This window comes from Leptodactylus fuscus, chromosome 3 (genome assembly GCF_031893055.1).
Source record: "Leptodactylus fuscus isolate aLepFus1 chromosome 3, aLepFus1.hap2, whole genome shotgun sequence".
NCBI lineage: Eukaryota > Metazoa > Chordata > Amphibia > Anura > Leptodactylidae > Leptodactylus > Leptodactylus fuscus.
This window is the reverse complement of record NC_134267.1, coordinates 211,832,037-211,838,036: the sequence shown is the minus strand read 5'-3', so window position 1 is coordinate 211,838,036 and position 6,000 is coordinate 211,832,037.

Below are 6,000 nucleotides of genomic sequence, written 5' to 3'. Positions count from 1 at the left end.
GACTGTCTATGGTGCAAATTGACATATAGAGTGACTCAACGTCGCAAGTGACAATAGTCATATCTTGTTCGAGATGAACTCCATTCATCTTACGTAGCATGTCACTTGTATCTTACAGATATGGCCGTTTCCATTAAGGGCTTAAAACAAAATCTGCAAATTGTTACATAAGCCATTAATGTCATACAAAATCGTGTGCAGAGGGTGCAGTCGCACTGGGCCCAGGAGCCTTAGGGGGCCCATAAGCACTGGCATCAGTATTGAGATTACAGCTTCCATCTGGCCCATAAACCAAGGAGACCCACAGATCCCCCTAACCACACTAAGGTGGATTACACTCCTTAGCACCTGTAACCATCACTATCAAGAATTCGCTGTAGGGATGAGATAGGGGCCCCGGACAAAAGATTGCTCCTGGACGCACAAGACTTTAGTTACACCACTGGTGGAGAGTTGCATGCTTGTGCATATTTGGTAGCACGTAAAAGCATGCCATTAATGAACTTTCTAGCATAATCCTGTCGCCTCTGACTAAAATTGCATCAACTCCATTTAGAACTTCCTAAAATAATTAAATGTCAACCTCTTGTAACAAGTGGAAGCTGTCACAATGTCTCCTTGTCACACATTTTCACAGCAGAGATGACAAGGTTTCCTCCCTTGCTAGAGGATTTAATGACCATGTTTTTCATAAGGTCCAGATCTTTTAAGGGGTTCCTAAATATAACCTATCCTAATAATAGGTCATCAATATAAGACTGCTGGGGGTCCAACACCCAATACGGATCAGCTGTTCTCAGCAGAGAATGGGTCGGGATGCAGAAAGGTCTGGCTGAGCCACGTCCCTACAGCTTAGCTCACAAAATACCCCTTTAACTGGCACCATCTAGGAAGAGAACTGTCTTGCCTGAAATTTCTTGTAATTTTCTTAAATTCACAACTTACAACTTCACAAATAATTCGATGTTACAGAACAAAGACAAAGGAAAGAGTTTCTTTGAAGGTAAAACAGCCTTTGGAAATGTACACTCAGGCTTCACCGCTTGTTCATCTATCAGTTCCTGCAGTGTTCTCCATGTTCATGATGTGCGGGTAATGTGTCTCGATGATAAATACATTTAAAAAATCAATTTTCTTGCAAAATGACGGAGGTCATTTAAGGTTGTGAAACAAGCAAAGTTATGGGATGGAGCAAATGGCAGACCCAACTGAAAAACCTCCATCTGGGTCCTTGTTTACATTGAGTTCACATCAGCATTTGGATCGTCCAATCTTCTGGACCAGACCAGAAGAACAAAAATTTGGTCCATTTTTTGATGGATAACAGATCTCGAAGGACCTCATTGAATATAATGGGGTCTATCAGGTGTGTATTACATTTTTACTGACATTGCTGGACGAAAATGTCAGACTTGGAGGACTTTTTGTCTGGGAATTCTGCTGCTCGTTGCACCAGAGCATCTGAATATGAGAGTGGCGTCAGGCACGTTTAGGTTAATGTCACCATTTTTGGTGATTTGGGTTGAGGCTTTCTACTGGGTTCAAATGTTTCTTGTCGTATTGTGCTGTATATCCCTTGTCCCTTTGAAATGAAAATGAGGACTCCAAGTCTGTTGATGTATATGATGGAACTGAGGGTCTGGCTTCTTAATATTGGTTTGCTCTTCTTCCATTTGTAAATTCTGTCCGTTTTCATATCCATAACAACTCTTTACATTTTTTTTAATGTCATTGCCTTGATTTGTTTCTTCCATATTTTGAATAAATCTTCTAATTTCCCATTTCATGATTCAACCTCAACTGAAACAAAATTGGGTTTCCAATTCAGCTATTTCTTTGTCTAGTAGTTCCATAGTTTTTCCCATTCTGATCACATTGAATATCTTCTCCCACTTTGCGCTAAAGAGATCATCCTCCACACCATAGGATGGAAATAATTGTATCCTAAGGGCCCATTCCAAAAATCAACAGCGTATTCTGCCCTGATTCTGCTTCCCATTGTGAGGCAGAGATCGAAGGAGGATGCGGAAAAGTAAGTGCCCTGCTGGACTTTGCCACCAATACTGTGTTTGATTCAGCCAGAGTCTGCGTTGCAAAAGCCACAATAAAATCCAAAGTATTCTACCGTGGGGAACCTTGGTATGGAAAATGAAGAACCTGAGGAAGATGTCTATGTATGAATAAGGCTTTAATCACCTGCAGATCACATTTTTAATCAATGTTTAACAGTGCAGCAACTACTGATATCAGCCGATGTTAGACCCCCTACTCGTCTGATACCGATACTATGGATGGGTCATCAAAACCTTTAAATAGGAAAACCCCTTTAAGTTTCAAAAGGATATGATATGGCAGATGTTATAAAATTAGACAACCTGTAGTCCTGAAGACATGATGGAAATTAACACGCCACCCTCATGTCAGGGAAGTGACTTGGATGTTCCTAACTCAATGACCTGGCAAAAGTTTCCACAGGACCAAAGCTCCATAGGTCAAGCTGCTGATCCAAGAAGCTGCTGTTGCTATCTCGAAAAAATCTTCTCCCTTACACTAGAAATCCTCTAAGTTTTGGAGGGTAATTTTCTGTCCATAACATTGAATGTTGATGAAGTCCAAACAGATAGAAACGGTGCCGTCTGTAGCTGAGAAATTGACTTAGTTATAACCCCGCATTATGCAGTAAAGACTTCTGGGAAAGTAGGGTATGATGTTCAGGGTGCTTCCCATAGAGGGCGGCATAACAGAGGCACTGTCTCCCTGTTTACATCTTGGGAGACAGATTTGCATATTCTTCCCATGTTCCCTTGCAGTGGAGCAACTATGGCTGTATAAGTCTCCACACACCTGAAAAGGTGGTCTCTCCCTAAGGAGTGACATTATCCCCATAATCCGTTAAGTATAGGATCACCATGATGATTATAATCCCATCTGGATATTTCCTCAAAGTTTGGAATCCTTCCATTTCATTTAATGATTTCCTTTCTTTAAATATACATAAAAACATCACTACACCAACTAAAAACAAGGGCTTCTCAAGGAAGTCTGCTGAATCTTTTTTAGTTAGCAAATATTTACGACTAAGGCTACATTCACATCTCCGTCAGGGAACCAGAACAACGGTCAGGTGCACCGTTAAAATAGCGCACACCTATGATGGCCAACAGACCCCACTGACTATAAAGAGGTCCATTGGGGTTCCGTTCAGACATTTTTTGTCCACTGATTTTTAGACTCCGATGTGAACTTGGCCTAAATAGAACAAGATCCCAGGGAATCAAATTTATGAATATAGAGCACATTTTCATTAGTAAATCCAATAATCCCTATTAAAAGTCAATAGATTAAAATAACATTACTTATTAGCCATGACAAAAGATTGATAAATTACAATTACTTATAATAATGTGCCAAAATTAAGATAAGAAATCGCCACATAGACTATGCAAACTAGATAGCTGCAGAGCAAACAGGCCAAGGTATTCACGGACCACTAGGCTTCCAACATGTGTTTAGCATGTAACATCCTCTGCGGGTTATACTATGGGGGGGAGCTGGGACAATATTTAAAGGGGTTTTCCCATGAGAGAAAGTTACATCCTATCTATAGGATAGGGAAAAACTTGCAGATCAGCGGGGGTCCAACAACTCAGACCCCCATTGATCAGGAGAACAAGGGATAAGAGTCTTTAATGGGATGATTCCTTTAAAACTGATTTCGTTCTCCTTCATTTTTTCATCATCAGCCTTAAATACAGTCTGTCACCAGAGCCAGGCATACCAATTCAGCCCCGCAGATGGATAGGTTAGTGTCACCAGATCCCAACATATCAACCCAGCCCTGTAGATAGGTAGGTTAGTGTCACTAGAACCCAGCCCTGCAGATAGATAGGTTAGTGTCACCAGACCCCAGCATATCACCCCAGCCCTGCAGATAGATAGGTTAGTGTCACCAGACCCCAGCATATCACCCCAGCCCTGCAGATAGATAGGTTAGTGTCACCAGACCCCAGCATATCAACCCAGCCCTGCAGATAGATAGGTTAGTGTTACTAGATCCAGTATGTGAACCCAGCCCTGCAGATAGATAGGTTAGTGTTACTAGATCCAGTATGTGAACCCAGCCCTGCAGATAGATAGGTTAGTGTTACTAGATCCAGTATGTGAACCCAGCCCTGCAGATAGATAGGTTAGTGTTACTAGATCCAGTATGTGAACCCAGCCCTGCAGATAGATAGGTTAGTGTTACTAGATCCCTGCATATCAACACAGCACTGTAGAAAGATAGGATAGTTTCACTAGAACCCAACATATAAACCCAGTCCTGCAGATAGATAGGTTAGTGTCACCAGATCCAGTATGTGAACCCAGCCCTGCAGATAGATAGGTTAGTGTCACCAGATCCAGCATATCACCCCAGCCCTGCAGATAGATAGGTTAGGGTCAGCTGAATCGGTTTTCCACATGTGAATTGGTGCTTTGTTGCTGAGCTATCGCTGTTTTTGTCGATATGCAAATTAGCTCCTTAGATTGAGGGCGTTGCTATTGCTCCAAAGAAGTGGCACCTTCTTTGCTCCAAAGAGTTTCACTTGCATATTGATAAAACAGTCAGCAGTATACACCAAGTAATGCCAAACCAAAACATTTTCTCTCTAGACTTTTACAGGTTCACACTACCCATAGAGAAGGATGAGTAACCTAATTTGAGCCCACTTCTTAAATGGAATGCCTTATCTGTCTCCATTGATAGATCCAAAATTCCCAAGATGATGAAAAATGACAGTGGATATTATTTAGACAACCCATGTCCTGCCAGCAGGACATCTACCGGTCAGCGGCTGACACCAGCAACTCTCAGCAGATAGTAATTTCTCTTATACTTCAGCAAAAATTCTGCAAAAATCAAGCCACGATGCCTCTTCCATTGAAAACAGCAGGCCATATATATAATAGATATTGCAAGATTTCTGCTTGTTGATAGTCTCTATGTGAAGGGACGATGATGTGAAAATATCCTTAAGGCTTTAATTAACTCGGATTGAAGCGACTCACTGCGGGTAACATCCAGCTATTATCCCGGCGACTCCTGGAGAACGTGTATCTGTCTCTATCATTATAGAAGAAGGAGTGACAACTACTGATCTTGTCTGCGGCATTGAAGAAACATCAATTAGAGACAAGAGCCTTGAGGAAAATGCACAAGATACAAGATAGAGAAGGAATACTAAACACAACATTGATCATAGTGTTCAGTGAAAGTGAAGAATAACCAAACAAAAGAAAGACTACAAGAGATATTAGTGAACCTACACACATCACAAATAAGCAGTGTACCATGCACAAGTCAGTGCTGGATGGATGTTCATTATTATCATCCTTCGCCCGCTATGTGGCAGAGTGAATTGGACAGTAGCCATAGTCGACTTCAATAGGAAAACTTGGACACATTTAAGGTTAACCCATTTCCAAACACTATTAGGAAATTCTGAGTTACACTGGGTTCCCAATAGTGCTGGTGTCGGTACTTCGGGTGCATCAGGTGATCAGAAGAATTGATAAAGTAGTGGACAAAAACGGAACTCAAGGGAACCCATTAACTATAATGAGCAATCAACATTCTTTTTAACTAAAACCGCGGGACAGAAAAGTTGGGTTTTGAAGGATTTTTCATCCAGAGATTTTGGATAGACACTTAACAGTATGTTCACACGGCAGAATTTGCATTCCGCGTGTGAACACTTCCACGTGGCTATCCGCGATGGGATGTCGGTGCAGTGCACCAGTATCCAGTTGCGGCATTCCTCTCTGGATTAGGCCCGAAGAATGGAACTAATCGTGAGAGAGCCTCGTGCCACAGACGCCACAGCTGAGTCAGCCGCGGAATCCACAGCAAGACAGGGCAGCTCTCTTCTTTTTTCCACTACTAGTTAGCGGAAAAAAAGAAGCGAGTGGCTCCCATTGAAGTCAATGGGAGCTGTTTTTGGAGCTGAATTTTGAGGCACA